The following is a 19,872-nucleotide window of genomic DNA, read 5'->3' on the forward strand; positions in this document are numbered from 1 at the left end:
GCACAGAACAAAGGACTGAACAGAGATAGCCAGCTGCAGACCATCCCCCTCCGGTAACAGGCAGCCAGAGCTGGAAGGGTGCGATTGCAGCCCCAGAGAGACATTATCTACAAAACTGTAAGCAGGCTTCTTTGCTAACTAAGATTTCTTGGGGTTCTGGTCAGTCAACATCCACCTGAGAAAGTGCGCCGGTTGTACACCCAGAAAACTGAGTGGCAGGAACGGGGGAGGCGATAAGTCACAGTGACCACGCTCACCAAACACCCCATCACCTGAGCTGCTCAGACCTGGGAAGGGCACAAAACGCAGGCCCAACTGAGTCTGCACCTCTGAGGACTACCCGAGTACCTGAACCTGAGCGGCTTAGACCTGGGAGATGCATGCAGCCCAGGGCCGGCCTCAGAGCAACCTAGAGAAGCAGTGGAGCAACCTAGAGCCTGAGCAGTGTGGGTAGGGAGGGTACACGCGCCGTGAGCGGGGCAGGCCCAGTGTGGCTGAGGCACTACGAGCACACGCCAGTGTTATTTGTTTGCAGCATCCCTCCCTCCCCACAGCGCAACTGAACAAGTGAGCCTAAAAAATGTGTCCACCACCGCCCCCTTTGTGTCAGGGCGGAAATCAGACACTGAAGAGACCAGCAAACAAAAGAAGCTAAAACAGAGGGAACCGCCTTGGAAGAGACAGGTGCAAAAGATCAAAACCCTGTGGTTACTACCGACTACATAGGAAGGGGCCTATAGATCTTGAGAAATATAAGCTGGACCAAGGAACTATCCGAAAATGAACTGACGCCACAATACCCACAACAACACCAGAGAAAGTCCTAGATATATTTCTAATACTTTCACGATCATTTTTTTAAATTTTTTTAATTTTTAAGTTCTCTATTACTCCTTTAATTTTCACTTTTATAACCTACTATTACTTTGCAAAAAAAAAGACCCTATTTTTTAAAAGCCAACTACATACATATATATATATATATATATTATAATTTTTGTGACTTTTTTTCCTCTTTTCTTTAATATTGTATTTTTGAAATTCAAAACTCTACTCTAGATTTTTAATCTGTGCTTTTGGGTATTTGTTATCAATTTTGTACCTTTAAGAACCCAATCTTCAGTACCCATTTTTACTTGGGAGGGAGATTACTGGCTTGACTGCTCTCTCCCTCTTTGGACTCTGCTTTTTCTCTACCAGGTCACCTGTGTCTCCTCCCTACCCCCTCTCTTCTCTATCCAACTCTGTGAATTTCTGTGTGTTTCAGACGGTGGAGAACACTTAGGGAACTGATGACTGGATGGATCTGTCTCTCTTCTTTTGATTTTCCCCCTTTTATCCTCCTGGCCACTTCTGTCTCCTTCCTCCCTCTTCTCTTCTCTGTATAACTCTGTGAACATCTCTGAGCGGTCCAGGCGTGGAGTGCACACAAGGAAGTGATTACTGGCTACCTTGCTCTCTCCTCTATTGATTCCACCTTATCTCATTCGGGTCACCTCTAACTCCCTCCTCCCTCTTCTCTTCTCCATGTAACTCTGTGAACCTCTCTGGGTGTCCCTCACTGTGGAGAAATTTTTCATCTTTAACCTAGATGTTTTATCAATGGTGCTGTATAGAAGGAGAAGTCTTGAGACTACTGTAAAAATAGGACTGAAAACCAGAAGCAGGAGGCTTAAGTCCAAACCCTGAGAACACCAGAGAACTCCTGACTCCAGGGAACATTAATCGACAGGAGATCATCAAATGCCTCCATACCTACACTGAAACCAAGCACCACCCAAGGGCCAACAAGTTCCAGAGCAAGACGTACCATGCAAATTCTCCAGCAACACAGGAACACAGCCCTGAGCTCCAAGATACAGGCTGCCCAAAGTTACTCCAAAACCATTGACATCTCATAACTCATTACTGGACACTTCATTGCACTCCAGAAAGAAGAAATCCAGCTCCACCCACCAGAACACGGACACAAGCTTCCCTAATCAAGAAACCTTGAAAAGCCAGCTGTACAACCCCACCCAAAGCAAGGAATCTCCACAATAAAGAAAACTCCACAAACTGCCAGAATACAGAAAGGACACCCCAAACTCAGCAATATAAACAAGATGAAGAGACAGAGGAATACCCAGCAAGTAAAGGAACACGATAAATGCCCACCAAACCAAACAAAAGAGGAAGAGATAGGGAATCTACCTGATAAAGAATTCTGAATAATGATAGTGAAAATGATCCAAAATCTTGAAATCCAAATGGAATCACAGGTAAATAGCCTGGAGACCAGGACTGAGAAGATGCAATAAAGGTTTAACAAGGACCTAGAAGAAATAAAAAAGGGTCAATATATAATGAATAATGCAATAAATGAGATCGAAAACACTCTGGAGGAAACAAATAGTAGAATAACGGAGGCAGAAGATAGGATTAATGAGGTAGAAGATAGAATGGTAGAAATAAATAAATCAGAGAGGAAAAAAGAAAAACAAATTAAAAGAAATGAGGATAATCTCAGAGGCCTCCAGGACAGTGTTAAATTCTCCAACATTCGAATCATAGGAGTCCCAGAAAAAGAAGACAAAAAGAAAGACCATGAGAAAATACTTGAGGAGATAATAGTTGAAAACTTCCCTAAAATAGGGAAGGAAATAATCACCCAAGTCCAAGAAACCCAGAGAGTCCCAAACAGGATAAACCCAAGGCGAAACACCCCAAGACACATATCAATCAAATTAACAAAGATCAAACACAAAGAACAAATATTAAAAGCAGCAAGGGAAAAACAACAAATAACACACAAGGGGATTCCCATAAGCATAACAGCTGATCTTTCAATAGAAACTCTTCAAGCCAGGAGGGAATGGCAAGACATACTTAAAGTGATGAAAGAAAATAACCTACAGCCCAGATTACTGTACCCAGCAAGGATCTCATTCAAATATGAAGGAGAAATCAAAAGCTCTTCAGACAAGCAAAAGCTGAGAGAATTCAGCATCACCAAACCAGCTCTCCAACAAATGCTAAAGGATATTCTCTAGACAGGAAACACAAAAAGGGTGTATAAACTCGAACCCAAAACAATAAAGCAAATGGCAACGGGTTCATACTTATCAATAATTAGCTTAAATGTAAATGGATTGAATGCCCCAACCAAAAGACAAAGACTGGCTGAATGGATACAAAAACAAGACCCCTATATATGTTGTCTACAAAAGACCCACCTCAAAACAGGGGACACATACAGACTGAAAATGAAGGGCTGGAAAAAGATTTTCCATGCAAACAGAGACCAAAAGAAAGCAGGAGTAGCAATACTCATATCATATAAAATAGACTTTAAAACAAAGGCTGTGAAAAGAGACAAAGAAGGACACTACATAATGATCAAAGGATCAACCCAAGAAGAAGATATAACAATCATAAATATATATGCACCCAACATAGGAGCACTGCAATATCTAAGACAAATGCTAACAAGTATGAAAGGGGAAATTAACAATAACACAATAATAGTGGGAGACTTTAATACACGACTCACACCTATGGATAGATCAACTAAACAGAAAATTAACGAGGAAACACAAACTTTAAACGATACAGTAGACCAGTTAGACCTAATTGATATTTAAGGACATTTCATCCCAAAACAATGAATTTCACCTTTTTCTCAAGCACACACAGAACCTTCTCCAGGATAGATCATATCCTGGGCCATAAATCTAGCCTTGGTAAATTCAAAAAAACTGAAATCATTACAAGCATCTTTTCTGACCACAATGCAGTAAGATGAGATCTCAATTACAGGAGAAAAACTATTAAAAATTCCAAAATATGTAGGCTGAACAACACACTGCTGAATAACCAACAAATCACAGAATAAATCAAAATATACATAGAAACGAATGAAAATGAAAAAACAACAACCCAAAACCTGTGGGACACTATAAAAGCAGTGCTAAGGGGAAAGTTCATAGCAATACAGGCATACCTCAACAAACAAGAAAAACGTCAAATAAATAACCTAACTCTATACCTAAAGCCTAGATCTGATAGATAGAGTGCCTGATGAACTATGGAATGAGGTTCGTGAAATTGTACAGGAGACAGGGATCAAGATCATCCCCATGGAAAAGAAATGCAAAAAAGCAAAATGGCTGTTTGGGGAGGCCTTACAAATAGCTGTGAAAAGAAGAGAAGCGAAAAGCAAAGGAGAAAAGGAAAGATATAAGCATCAGAATGCAGAGTTTCAAAGAATAGCAAGGAGAGATAAGAAAGCCTTCTTCAAAAATGAATGCAAAGAAACAGAGGAAAACAACAGAAGGGGAAAGACTAGAGATCTCTTGGAGAAAATCAGAGATACCAAGGGAACATTTCATGCAAAGATGAGCTCGATAAAGGACAGAAATTATATGGACCTAACAGAAGCAGAAGATATTAAGAAGAGGTGGCAAGAATACACAGAAGAACTGTACAAAAAAGATCTTCACGACCCAGATAGTCACGATGGTATGATCACTCACCTACAGTCAGACATCCTGGAATGTGAAGTCAAGTGGGCCTTAGAAAGCATCACTGCGAACAAAGCTAGTGGAGGTGATGGAATTCCAGTTGAGCTATTCCAAATCCTGAAAGATGATGCTGTGAAAGTGCTGCACTCAATATGCCAGCAAATTTGGAAAACTCAGCAGTGGCCACAGGACTGGAAAAGGTCAGTTTTCATTCCAATCCCTAAGAAAGGCAATGCCAAAGAATGCTCAACCTACCACACAATTGCACTCATCTCACACGCTAGTAAAGTAATGCTCAAAATTCTCCAAGCCAGGCTTCAGCAATATGTGAACCGTGAACTTCCTGATGTTCAAGCTGGTTTTAGAAAAGGCAGAGGAACCAGAGATCAAATTGCCAACATCCGCTGGATCATAGAAAAAGCAAGAGAGTTCTAAAAAAACATCTATTTCTGCTTAATTGACTATGCCAAAGCCTTTGACTGTGTGGATCACAATAAACTGTGGAAAATTCTGAAAGAGATGGGAATATCAGACCACCTAATCTGCCTCTTGAGAAATTTGTATGCAGGTGAGGAAGCAACAGTTAGAACTGGACATGGAACGACAGACTGGTTCCAAATAGGAAAAGGAGTATGTCAAGGCTGTATACTGTCACCCTGCTTATTTAACTTATATGCAGAGTACATCATGAGAAACGCTGGTCTGGAAGAAGCACAAGCTGGAATCAAGATTGCCAGGAGAAATATCAATAACCTCAGATATGCAGATGACACCAGCCTTATGGCAGAAGGTGAAGAGAAACTCAAAAGGCTCTTGATGAAAGTGAAAGTGGAGAGTGAAAAAGTTGGCTTAAAGCTCAACATTCAGAAAACAAAGATCATGGCATCTGGTCCCATCACTTCATGGGAAATAGATGGGGAAACAGTGGAAACAGTGTCAGACTTTATTTTGGGGGGTTCCAAAATCACTGTAGATGGTGACTGCAGCCATCAAATTAAAAGACGTTTACTCCTTGGAAGGAAAGTTATGACCAACCTAGATAGCATATTCAAAAGCAGAGACATTACTTTGCCAACAAAGGTCCATGTAGTCAAGGCTATGGTTTTTCCTGTGGCCATGTATGGATGTGAGAGTTGGACTGTGAAGAAGGCTGAGTGCCAAAGAATTGATGCTTTTGAACTGTGGTGTTGGAGAAGACTCTTAAGAGTCCTTTGGACTGCAAGGAGATCCAACCAGTCCATTCTGAAGGAGATCAGCCCTGGGATTTCTTTGGAAGGAATGATGCTAAAGCTGAAACTCCAGTACTTTGGCCACCTTATGCGAAGAGTTGACTCATTGGAAAAGACTCTGATGCTGGGAGGGATTGGGAGCAGGAGGAGAAGGGGATGACAGAGGATGAGATGGCTGGATGGCATCACTGAGTCGATGGACGTGAGTCTGGGTGATCTCCAGGAGTTGTTGATGGACAGGGAGGCCTAGCGTGCTGCGATTCATGGGGTCACAAAGAATCGGACACAACTGAGCGACTGAACTGAAGTGAACACCTAAAGCAACTAGAAAAGGAAGAAATGAAGGACCCCAGGGTTAGTAGAAGGAAAGAAATCTTAAAAATTAGGGCAGAAATAAATGCAAAAGAAATAAAAGATACCATAGCAAAAATCAACAAAGCCAAAAGCCGGTTCTTTGAAAGGATAAATAAAATCAACAAACCATCAGCCAGTCTCATCAAGAAACAAAGGGAGAAAATCAAATCAATAAAATTAGAAATGAAAATGGAGAGATCACAACAGACAACACAGAAATACAAAGGATCATAAGAGACTACTATCAGCAATTATATGCCAATAAATTGGACAATGTGGAAGAAATGGACAAATTCTGAGAAAAGTACAACCTTCCAAAACTGAACCAGGAAGAAATAGAAAATCTTAACAGACCCATCACAAGCACGGAAATTAAAACTGTAATCAGAAATCTTCCAGCAAACAAAAGCCCAGGTCCAGACGGCTTCACAGCTGAATTCTACCAAAAATTTAGAGAAGAGCTAACACCTATCCTACTCAAACTGTTTCAAAAAATTGCAGAGAAAGGTAAACTTCCAAATTCATTCTATGAGGCCACCATCACCCTAATACCAAAACCTGACAAAGATGCCACAAAAAAAAGAAAACTACAGGCCAATATCACAGATGAACATAGATGCAAAAATCCTTAACAAAATTCTAGCAATCAGAATCCAACAACACATTAAAAAGATCATACACCATGACCAAGTGGGCTTTATCCCAGGGATGCAAGGATTCTTCACTATCCACAAATCAATCAATGTAATACACCACATTAACAAATTGAAAGATAAAAACCATATGATTATCTCAATAGATGCAGAGAAAGCCTTTGACAAATTCAACATCCATTTATGATAAAAACTCTCCAGAAAGCAGGAATAGAAGGAACATACCTCAACATAATAAAAGCTATATATGACAAATCCACAGCAAACATGATCCTCAATGGTGAAAAATTGAAAGCATTTCCTCTAAAGTCAGGAACAAGACAAGGGTGCCCACTTTCACCATTACTATTCAACATAGTTTTGGAAGTTTTGGCCACAGCAATCAGAGCAGAAAAATAAATAAAAGGAATCCAAACTGGAAAAGAAGAAGTAAAACTCTCACTGTTTGCAGATGACATGATCCTCTACATAGAAAACCCTAAAGACTCCACCAGAAAATTACTAGAACTAATCAATGAATATAGTAAAGTTGCAGGATATAAAATCAACACACAGAAATCCCTTGCATTCCTATACACTAATAATGAGAAAATAGAAAGAGAAATTAAAGAAACAATTCCATTCACCATTGCAATGAAAAGAATAAAATACTTTAGGAATATATCTACCTAAAGAAACTTAAGACCTATATACAGAAAACTATAAAATACTGGTGAAAGAAATCTAAGAGGACACTAATAGATGGAGAAATATACCATGTTCATGGATTGGAAGAATCAATATAGTGAAAATGAGTATACTACCCAAAGCAATCAATAGGTTCAATGCAATCCCTATCAAGCTACCAACGGTATTTTTCACAGAGCTACAACAAATAATTTCACAATTTGTATGGAAATACAAAAAACCTCAAATAGCCAAAGCAATCTTGATAAAGAAGAATGGAACTGGAGGAATCAACCTGCCTGACTTCAGGCTCTACTACAAAGCCACAGTCATCAAGACAGTATGGTACTGGCACAAAGACAGAAATATAGATCAATGGAACAAAGTAGAAAGCCCAGAGATAAATCCACATACATATGGACACCTTATCTTCGACAAAGGAGGCAAGAATATACAATGGATTAAAGACAATCTCTTTAACAAGTGGTGCTGGGAAAACTGGTCAACCACTTGCAAAAGAATGAAACTAGATCACTTTCTAACACCATACACAAAAATAAACTCAAAATGGATTAAAGATCTAAACGTAAGACCAGAAACTATGAAACTCCTAGAGGAGAACATAGGCAAAACACTCTCCGACATACATCACAGCAGGATCCTCTATGACCCACCTCCCAGAATATTGGATATTAAAACAAAAATAAACAAATGGCACCTAATTAAACTTAAAAGCTTCTGCACAACAAAGGAAACTATAAGCAAGGTGAAAAGACAGCCTTCAGAATGGGAGAAAATAATAGCAAATGAAGCAACTGACAAACAACTAATCTCAAAAATATACAAGCAACTCCTACAGCTCAATTCCAGAAAAATAAATGACCCAATCAAGAAATGGGCCAAAGAACTAAATAGACATTTCTCCAAACAAGACATACAGATGGCTAACAAACACATGAAAAGATGCTCAACATCACTCATTATTAGAGAAATGCAAATCAAAACCACTATGAGGTACCATTTCATGCCAGTCAGAATGGCTGTGATCCAAAAGTCTACAAGCAATAAATGCTGGAGAGGGTGTGGAGAAAAGGGAACCCTCTTACACTGTTGGTGGGAATGCAAACTAGTACAGCCACTATGGAGAACAGTGTGGAGCTTCCTTAAAAAACTGGAAATAGAACTGCCTTATGATCCAGCAATCCCACTGCTGGGCATACACACCAAGGAAACCAGAATTGAAAGAGACACGTGTACCCCAATGTTCATCGCAGCACTGTTTATAATAGCCAGGACATGGAAGCAACCTAGATGTCCATCAGCAGATGAATGGATAAGAAAGCTGTGGTACATATACACAATGGAATATTACTCAGCCATTAAAGAGAATACATTTGAATCAGTTCTAATGAGATGGATGAAACTGGAGCCTATTATACAGAGTGAAGTAAGCCAGAAAGAAAAACACCAATACAGTATACTAACGCATATATATGGAATTTAGAAAGATGGTAACAATAACCCTCTATATGAGACAGCAAAAGAGACACTGATGTACAGAATAGTCTTTTGGACTCTGTGGGAGAGGGAGAGGGTGGAATGATTTGGGAGAATGGCATTGAAACATGTATAATATCATATACGAAACGAGTCTCCAGTCCAGGTTCAATGCACAATACTGGATGCTTGGGGCTGGTGCACTGGGACGACCCAGAGTGATGGTACAGGGAGGGGGGAGGGAGGAGGGTTCAAGATGGGGAACACATGTATACCTGTTGCAGATTCATGTTGATGTATGGCAAAACTGATACAATATTGTAAAGTTAAAAAATGAAAAGAAAAAAAAAAAAACCACACAACCTAAATGGTTGTGGTATTTTCCTTTTTTATTTTCATGTTTATACTAGCTATTTCAATGATTCCATAAATGTTTCATGTTTGAAGTGCATAATTATGTCTTTTAAGAAAACAATTTCTATGTTTTCTTAAACATAGAAATGTATGAAAACAATTTCATACATACTATGTCAGGGTTTACCCAAAACCCATACTGAATTCTCACTTTAATATGAAGTACTATAACATTTATTTAATATAATATGGGTCTGTCTTGGGTCTAGACCAAGATGGAGTACATTACTGGAAATAACAGAAAGGAGTCTTTATTTCACATATAACATAACCACATATTCAGAGGCTTTGGGGCATTACAATAGTATATTTTTAATATAGAAAAATTATATTTATTTCTTTCACAGAAACACATTTTAGCTCTAAATAACTATTCTATGATTGTTTCTTCTACATAATGCAACAGAATCCCTGCAAGTAACAGATACATGCTAGCTAACCAGATTCTACTGACAAAAAGAATTATTACCAAAATAATTTACTAAGATTATTTTTGTGCTATTATTAATTTGGAGACTAATATGTTAGAAATTAATTAAAATTATCTGAAATTATTGATAGTAAGCAGAAGGATAAAACACTATTAACTAACGATATTGTTAGCTTCTTTTCTAATTATTTTTTTCTTTTTTTTTCTAATTTTATTTTTAAACTTTACATAATTGTATTAGTTTTGCCAAATATCAAAATGTATCCGCCACAGGTATACATGTGTCTAATTATTTTTTTAAATTTTTTTATTATTTTTTTTTTTTTTTTACTTTACAATATTGTATTGGTTTTGCCATACATCAAAAGTGAGTCACAGCATTAATTTCAAAATTGTTTATTGACTAAAACTGTAAAACAAGAAATAACCAAAAGCAAAAAAGAAGAAAGAGACACGTGTACCCCAATGTTCATCTCAGCACTGTTTATAATAGCCAGGACATGGAAGCAACCTAGATGTCCATCAGCAGATGAATGGATAAGAAAGCTGTGATACATATACACAATGGAGTATTACTCAGCCATTAAAAAGAATACATTTGAATCAGTTATAACGAGGTGGATGAAACTGGAGCCTATTATACAGAGTGAAGTAAGCCAGAAAGAAAAACACCAATACAGTATACTAATGCATATATATGGAATTTAGAAAGATGGTAACGATAACCCTGTATGCCAGACAGCAAGAGACACAGATGTATAGAACAGTCTTTTGGACTCTGTGGGAGAGGGAGAGGGTGGGATGATTTGGAAGAATGGCACTGAAACACATATAATATCATATATGAAACGAATCGCCAGTCCAGGTTCAATGCATGGTACTGGATGCTTGGGGCTGGTGCACTGAGACGACCCAGAGGGATGGTACAGGGAGGGAGGAGGGAGGGGGGTTCAGGTTGGGGAACACATGTATACCTGTGGCAGATTCACATTGATGTATGGCAAAACCAATACAATACTGTAAAGTAATTAACCTCCAATTAAAATAAATAAAGTTATATTTTAAAAAAATAAAAAGAGTAATACATAAATTTATGCTTACAAACATCTTTGCACATATCCCAGGGTCAAATGCATTTATCAAGAAGAACTACATGATGTTCAAGGTCATTCTAATGATTCATTTGTGTATTAGACTGCTAGGGCTGCAATAACAAAATACCACATATTGGGTAGCTTAAACAAATGACATTTATTTTCTTACTATTCTGGAGTCTAGAAGTCAAGCAAGATCAAGGTGCTGGCAGGATTGGTTTCTAGAGAGACCTCTCATCCTGGCTTGCAGATGGCTGCCTTCTTGCTGTGTCCTTAAGTAGCCTTTTCTCTGTGTCCCTCTCTGGTGTCACTTCCTCTTCTAAAGAGAACATCAGTCATATTCAATTAAGACCCAACACTTACAACCTCACTTAACCAAAATTACCTCTTTAAAAGTCCTATCTCAAAACAAAGTCCCATTGGGTGAAGGGACTTCAATATATGAATTGGATGTGTTGGGGGGAGGGGTACAAAAATTTAGTTCCTGTGCTTTGGGGTGGGGGAGGGTAAAAGAAATACAGAGGAATTTAGGCCTCATTTCAAATCTTATTGTATTTCTGGAGAATATTGCTAAAAAGATGTGAGGGGCCTGCTATTTAATCCCTGAATGTAGGAGTGGTGGTGGGTTTAGGGGAGTATTGTTTTGGAGAAAAAGAGAACTCACCAAGATACAAGGAAAGTGAAAGTCGCTCAGTCGTGTCTGACACTTTGAGACCCCATGGACTATAGAGCCCATGTAATTCTCCAGGCCAGAATACTGGAGAGGGTAACTGTTCCCTTCTGCAGGGGATCTTCCAAACCCAAGGATCGAACCAGGGTCTCCTGCATTATAGGCAGATTCTTTACCAGCTGAATCACCAGGGAAGCCCAAGAATACTGGAGTGGGTCTTCAGTGGATCTTCCTAACCCAGGAACTGAACTGGGGTCTCCTGCATTGCAGGAGAGGTTTCTTTACCAGCTGAGTCACCAGGGAATTCCCTGAGAGTAAATCGGGGTCTGTTCTAGAGATAATATGAAATATTGCTAAGATTTTTATTTACTTTCTTAGGACAGCTCTAGGGAACTTTATATGATATACATGAGAATCTTAATTATTGAATCCTATAGGTTATACAAGGTTTATTAAGAATACAAGTCATTACAACATGGAAATACCCACTAAAAACTAACCAGTTGGAACACTGGTAAACACTCAAGGCTCACTTTCTATTTAACTATTGTTGTTCAGTCGTCATGTCTGACTCTTTGCAACCCATGGACTGCAACACTCCAGGCTTCCCTGTCTTTCACTATCTCTGGGAGTTTGCTCCTGGAGCTGGCTCATACAGGCTCTCAGAAATGGTGTACATGTGCCTTTCCAACTCCACATTCAGTGACATCACATTTGGTCACTTGGAATAGACCACAGTGGAGAATCTATACAAGGCAATTGGGAAACACTATAAACCAGATCTCTTTGTTTTTCTGAGAACTGATTGTTCAAGATTTACCAGCAAATCATTGAATTGATTCATGGCCTTTGAATCAATATCACTGCTGAGTCACTTGTTGCCTATTGTTCAAAATAAAAATTCAATGTAAACAAAAGGCAGCATGAAACTCAATATCCTACAACAGATGTTAGATTTTATGACATTGTTGAAAGAGGTTCTGTGCTAATATCCATGGCATACACATTTGTTGTTGTTTAGTCACTAAGTTGTGTCTGACTCTTCTGCAACGCTATGGACTGTAGCCTGCCAGACTCCTCCATCCATGGGATTTCCTAGGCAAGAATACTAGAGTGGGTTGCCATTTCCTTCTCCATGATCAACTGTCAATTATCCATTATCACTGTCTACTTTTAAGTGTTAACCTTCAGCTTTCATTAACCATTTCTTTTTAAGAGAAGCACAATAAAGCACACATCGTGCTTTGAAGGACATAGTAAGCAGATTCTAGAAGTTCTACAACCACAAGTTTTTTAAAAGCTTGGTTGAAGTCAGACTTTAATATGAGATATTATTAACTCATTTTCTAAAGCAGATCTACCAGGGCATCCATCAAATGACACATTTTCGATTTCTGAGGGCTTCCCTGGTGGCTCAGATGGTAAAGAATCCATCTGCAATGCAGGAGACCTGGGTTCAATTCCTGGGTTGGACTGAACCCCTGGAGGAGGGCATGTCAACCCACTCCAATATTCCTGCCTGGACAATTCCATGGACAGAGGAGCCTGGCAGGCTATACTCATGGAGTCGCAAAGAGTTGGACACCACTGAGTGATTAAGCACAGACTTCTGAAGGGCTTCCCAGGCAGTGCTAGTGGTAAAGAATCCATTTGCCAATGCAGGAGACATAAAAGACATAGGTTCAATCCCTGGGTCGGGAAGGTCCCCTGGAGAGGGTACGGCAACCCACTCCAGTACTCTTGCCTGGACAGAGTACTCTTGCCTCACAAAGAGTCAGACATGACTGAAGCGACTTGGCACACAGACTTCACAAATCTTTTTCTCACATTTTTTTTTCCTTTGGGGATGTGAGGGGAGGGTGGCATACCAAATTACTTTATTTGAAGGAATGGTACTAAAGAAAGAACTTAAGTATTATGACCCAAACACAGATGCACTGCCTTGATGACCAGGGAAGTCATCCCTGTGACTACGGGAAGTCAGCCTAAGGCTTAGCTCTCATTATCACGGTGTCCCAGTATGTGCTTGTCAAAGAGATACTCTGCCATGCCAGACTCAGGGGATCCCCGTCTTGCACAGGTTGGTTACACGGTCACCCAGTTCTTTGTTGGATTTCTCCTGCTCATTCAGGTAATGAGTCCCAATGAAGTCACACAAATGGGGGTCATTTCTGTCAGTGGCCAGTTTGTGCAGTTCCAGTGGTGACTAATTCACACTTTTTTCCAAATGTAGCACACATTCCATTGCACTCCACCCATTCTCCCAGTCATCAAGGTCTAATTCCTTAACATCCTAAGGGAAGATTCGGCCACTTTACTGGTTCTGTAGCTTCATTAGCTTCTCGGCATGTTCCCTTTCATCACAAGATTGGTAAGAAAATACTTGGCAAAGTTCTTCAAAGCCACATCATCACAGTCAAAATAGTATGACACAGATGTAGCAGGCAAACAGCTCCAGTGGGGTAGTTGATGGCATCCTCCGAGTCCTGGCAGTAGTCCAGGCAGCATCTGCAAGAAGATGCAGTCATCCTGGAAGGTGGCTGAGAGGTGGAGGTGGGGGCCTGGGGTGGGTCGAGGGCTCTGGGTGGGTGGTAGTGAGGGCTGACTCTGAGCAGCTGGCCAAGGCAAGGGACGAGCACCAAGTTCCATCCAAGCACTGTTGAAGCAGGAAATTGTGGCGATTGTCCAAAACGATTGCCTCTCCCATGGTTTTTTGAAACAAGTAAATGACTAAGTAAATGAAAAAGTAAATGACTAAGTTAAAGTTGCCATGCTCAGTCACTCAGTCATGTCTGACTCTGTGGCCGCATGGATTGTAGCCCATCAGGCTCGTTTGTCCACGGAGTTTCCCAGGCAAGAATGCTGGAGTGGGTTGCTATTTCCTTCTCTATACGTTTCTATCAGTTCAGTTCAGTTCAGTCACTCAGTTGTATCAGACTCTGCAACCCCATGGACTGCAGCACGCCAGGTCTCCCTGTCCATCAATAACACCCAGAGCTTACTCAAACTCATGCCCATTGAGTCAATGATGCCATCCAACCATCTCATCCTCTGTCGTCCCCTTCTCCTCCCGCCTTCAATCTTTCCCAGCATCAGGATCTTTTCCAAGGAGTTCTTCAAATCAGGTGGCCAAAGCATTGGAATTTCAGCTTCAGCATCAGTCCTTCCAATGAATATTCAGGACTGATTTCCTTTAGGATGGACTGGCTGGATCTCCTTGCTGTCCAAGGGACTCTTAAGACTCTTCTCCAACACCACAGTTCAAAAGCATCAATTCTTTGGTGCTCAGTTTTCTTTATAGTCCAACTCTCCTGTCCATACATGACTATTGGAAAAACCATAGCTTTGACTTGATGGACATTTGTTGGCAAAGTAATGTCTCTGCTTTTGAATATACTGTCTAAGTTGGTCATAATTTTTCTTCCAAGGAGTAAGCATATTTTAATTTCATGGCTGCAGTCACCATCTGCAGTGATTTTGGAGCCCAAAAATATAGTCTGTCACTGTTTCCATTGTTTCCCCATCTTTTTGCCAGGAAGTGATGGGACTAGATGTCATGATCTTAGTTTTCTGAATGTTGAGCTTTAAGCCAACTTTTTCAGTCTCCTCTTTCATTTTCATCAAGAGGCTCTTTAGTTCTTCACTTTCTGCCATAAGGGTGGTGTCATCTGCATATCTGAGGTTATTGATATTTCTCCTGGCAATCTTGATTCCAACTTGTGCTTCATCCAGCCCAGCATTTCTCATGATGTACTCTGAATATAAGTTAAATAAGCAGGGTGACAATATGCAGCCTTGACATACTCCTTTCCCGATTTGGAACCAGTCTGTTGTTTCATGTCCAGTTCTAACTGTTGCTTCTTGACCTGCATACAGATTTCTCAGGAGGCAGTTCAGGTTTCCATACTATGAATCAAAAACCACCTTAAAGTTTAAGAGGTTAATTTAATTAACCATACTCAAAGTTAGTCTGTTTTGTGGGTTTTAAACTGGAAATGCATAAAAAGCAAGTAGTTTGAAAGTTTAATCTTTTCCAGTGTTGTTTTGCTTACAAATCTATTCTTCTTTCCTACTATCACCACCTGACCTTAAGTAGGTATACACTATCCACTTTTAACTCTTTAACAGAGCAAAATTGAGTGGGACACAGCCTACTCACACATTAATATTCTCCTTCTTTGTCTCTCCTTCTCTCTCTCAGATACACAGAGACACAATCATTCATCATTCACTCAGGTCAGGTCTACTGTCCTTATAGCCAAGAGTCATCATCTCAAACCTGTAGAAACAAGAGATGGGCAGAGAATGTAAAGAAATCTACAGCAAGACAACCAAGTTGAGTGCATTGAGCATGGTACCAGAGGCTGGGGATACAAAAGCAAGTACAATTAGATTTTACTGAAAAGGAAATGGGCTCAATGAGTCATATGACTGGCCCAAAGACAGTTGTTTTAGCCAACAAGAGACAGAAATGGAATTCAAATGCCTGGACTCTTAAAAGCAGACAGCCCTCCAGATGACCACCTTCAAAGGACCTAAAATCTAGTAGATAAAAGAGATTGATCAATACTGAAATGTGTTTTGTTTTGAGGAAAGGAGTGGAGTGGAGGGAAGGAAACTTGCCTATCCTGGATAGGAGAGGAGAGTTGCTAAAGCTTCTTGGAAGATGGCTGGTTCCTCTAAGCTGTGGAAGACCAGCGACTATAGTAAGGTAAGAATTAAGGGAAAGGGCATTCTGGGCAAAGAGAACACACAGAGAAAAATCAAATAGGGAACTGCAAATTTCACATTTCTGAGTCATACATTCAGGAAGAGTACTGAGGAAGATAAAGATATTGAGGTAGGGTACTTCCCTGGTGGTCCAGTGGTTAAGATTCTGTGCTCCCAATGCAGGGAGCCCAGCTTCAACCCCTGGTCAAGGAAATAGATCCCATGTGCCACAGCTAAAGATCCTGCATGCTACAACTAAGACCTGAGGCAGCCAAATAAACAAACAAATATAAATAATTTAAAAGAAAAAAATGATGCTGAGGTAAAAAGGAGTCAGAGTAGGGACAGGGGAGAAGGGGATGTTTGGAATGCCAACTAAGGAGTTGCCACTTGAAGGGTTTTAAGTGGGAGACATTGTGAGATATGTGGTTGATGACAGGCACACGGGTGGAAACGAACTGGATGCCCTGGAAAAGAAGTGAGACAGGCAGCTAGGAGGTCAGATAGAAATAAAGCAATAGCTCCTTTTATGTGGTCCCTGATTGGTCAAGTTCATCCTACACAAGGACACAGTGGGAATTGGTCACAGAAATAATAGAGCAGCACAGAGGCCAGTTCAAAACTATGATATAAAGTACAAATGCTTCTACATACCAAATACACCACAGCTGACCCTGGCTCTTCAGACTTAAGACTTTTTTGCTCAGCTACAATTTAATGAAAGATCCTTAGATTATTCTATAGTCTTTCTACACCACAGATTGTTCAATGTTAAGGATTATATCTTATTTCTATCTGTAAATCCTTCATTATTCACTATACACACAGTGACTTTCACATTAAGTGCTCTGTTCATGCTTTTTTAAAAATCCTTTCATTTTACAAATGAGCACTTTCTATACACCATGTTCCAGGGACTAAGGAAACAGATTAGAACCATACTCTCACTGAGCTTATCTTCTAGTTTGAGAAATAGACAGTAAACAAATACATAATATTTTAAAGAAGTGATACTACTTAACATAGGGATAGAGTGATGAAGGTTCTAATTTTTCTTATAAAGGCTTATAAGGTGATCAGAGAAGGTCTCCCTGATGAGATGAATATTTGAGTAAAGCCCATAACAAAAGTACCTGAAACAGAGTATTCCAGGCAGGAGAGTGCACAGGGTGTTTATGACACAGCAAGAAAGCCAGGGTAGCTACAGCAGAGGGACCATAAGGACAAGCGTAAGGCGATGAGATTAGAGAGGTGGCTGGGGTTCAAATTATGGAGGGACTTGGATATGAATTTCTTTAGGTATAACTGAAGATGAAATTTCACTTCTTCATGCTGAGTCCCATTCTCAAGAAACACAAAGGAAGTAGGATTAGTTGTAGAAAATCTTAGAGGTAAATCTACTGCTCAAAGGCATTGCAAAACATTCTTAAACAAAGTAAGCATGATTATTAGATATTACTTGGAAATCTATCCACTACCTCCCTACACTAAGACTCTTATTGCCTCCAATAAGACAATTTAGAATAGACTGGAGGAGGCGGGGGGTGGGGGGGGGTAGGTTTCTTAAATAACAGTTCAAAAATATCTTTCAAAAAGGTAATATTCCTGTTCTAGCCAAGGTAGTATTCCTGTTCTAGTCAATCCACTAAGGTATGCTTTTAAAAAAAAAAAAAAAAGGCCAAGGTTTATCTTCTCCAGTCATGCAGGGTTCTACTTTTCATCACACATAAAGGGTCGTTCCTGACTACCATTTCCATGAGATTAACCTTCCAAACCTCAGGTTCCACCGATCACTCAACAGGTAGCATAAGAATTACATCAATTGTGAATTACATTCCATGATTCTGGCACAAAGATCTGCAACTGATTCTACTACAAGTAGTGTGTATAAATGCTGAGATTTCCCTGGAATGAGATGACAATTAGTAGATATTTCTCACACAAAGATGAAGGTCAGGCATTCCGTGCTACTAAATCCCCTATGAGCATGACTTTCCCTGCAACACTTTCTGCTGGCAAAGTGGCAAACAGCAAAATACAAAAGAAACAGCTTGGGTCAGAACAAGGGGAGAAGGGAGTTTGAGAATGGAAAGAAGAGCATGGAACAGAAGGAGAGGTGAAAAGAGAAAGTACTTTGGAATGAACTGATGGAGGGAGGAGAATGAAAAGAGAAACACACAGGAAGGTAGGGCACACACTGATATCATCCTGCACTGTTGTTTACTTGTGTGTCTGTGCCCTCCTGGATTGGATCCCCCAGTATCTAGGTGGTTTCTAGTGGTGCATTTCCAGCACGGAGCCCACTAAGCCCTGCTCACACTCAGCACTAAATTGTTTGTGGAGGTATGAGAATGAAAGGATTGCTCTCTCTTCCCCCTCTTTCACCATATATCTTCCTGACTTCTATAAAGCCTAGTTTGCTATTTATTCTTTTGTTTCTATTCAGCTTTCCCCCCCCCTCCTCTGTCCTGTAAGTCAACCCATGTGTGCGCCCTCTGTCGTATTACCAAAATGTGGCAGCCAGAGACAAAATGATAGGACCAAAGGGGAACCGTCTATAACCAAGGCTGCCCGCCAGACTTAGGCAAAGACTACACAGAAATGGCATCAGAAAAAAAGGCAATTGCAATGATCATAAGAGAAACACAAAAGAAGTGAGCTGCCAGGCTGCTGAAAGGGAAGGCTCAAATCTTCTCGTGCCTACAAACATTTGCTGTGACAGCCTTTTATTGGAGCCGTTGACATGCCTCATGGGTTAAGAGCAAAGTGTTAAGAGAGGTTCTGTCTAGGACAGAAACAAGAAAAGGTACTCACGGGAGAAAGAACAGAGAAGAATTCCAGGGCCTGGATGTGCGGGAGATAGACGAGAAGAGGAACTCAAGACCAGCTTGGAATCGTAAGGGATAATCTGTAGGTGACTGGGGCTTATAAAGTAGCCTCAAGTATGGGATGAAGTGAAGGCCCCTGAAGGCGAGACAGAGTGAGGCCTCACCCGAAAGAGAAAGAGCAGAACGAAGACACACCCCTGCAGCTACTTCACACCTAATGCCCCCGTGCAAGGCGCTTCCCTGGCCAGCTTGGACCCACTGGCTTCCAAGATTCCTCGCTGCAAGCTGGACCGCGGAGCCCTGAACTACAATACCCATAGTGCCCCACGCGCAGGCCGAGTGAACCGCCCTCTTCTGATCCCCACTAGCCAATGGGTTTCGCCATCTTCCTCTGCCCCTGGAAATACGACGGGAGGAGTCAGCGCTTCCGGTCCCGTGTTCTCTTTGGCCCTCGGGGAATCCAAAGATGTAGTGCTTACGGAGGAGCCGTAAGGCAGCGGTCCTAGGTGTAATGAAGGGATCGTGCATTGCATGGGTTCCGCTAACAGAACGTGGGCTGTTTAGGCTAACAGATGGCACCAAACCTCTGCTTTTAGGCCCCTTCCCCACCTCTTCCGGGGCGGACCTCAGACCTTCAACACATGCGCACTGTGCTTCCTCCGCCCCTGTGATGGGGCGAGCCTAGGACCTTTAGCACATGCGCACTTCACATTCTCTGGGACTGACCTCGGACTTGGAACACTAGTACCCCTAGACCAAGACCTGACAGACTGTCTGGGGTCTCTGGTTGTTTCCGTTGCTATGCTCCGGACACTGTATTTTGGG

At 40.7% G+C, this 19,872-nt stretch overlaps 1 long non-coding RNA gene across 1 annotated transcript in view; it reads right to left on the reverse strand.

Annotated features, from left to right (window-relative positions):
* The window catches only part of LOC139181146 (uncharacterized), a 39,689-nt gene extending 20,055 nt beyond the window's left edge, over window positions 1-19,634 (reverse strand). Inside the window, exon 1 of the long non-coding RNA XR_011565240.1 lies at window positions 19,034-19,634. This is a non-coding gene — a long non-coding RNA (uncharacterized lncRNA). The remainder of the gene's footprint in view (window positions 1-19,033) is intronic.
* Window positions 19,635-19,872: the final 238 nt, after the last annotated feature.

This window comes from Bos indicus, chromosome 3 (genome assembly GCF_029378745.1).
Source record: "Bos indicus isolate NIAB-ARS_2022 breed Sahiwal x Tharparkar chromosome 3, NIAB-ARS_B.indTharparkar_mat_pri_1.0, whole genome shotgun sequence".
Classification (NCBI taxonomy): domain Eukaryota; kingdom Metazoa; phylum Chordata; class Mammalia; order Artiodactyla; family Bovidae; genus Bos; species Bos indicus.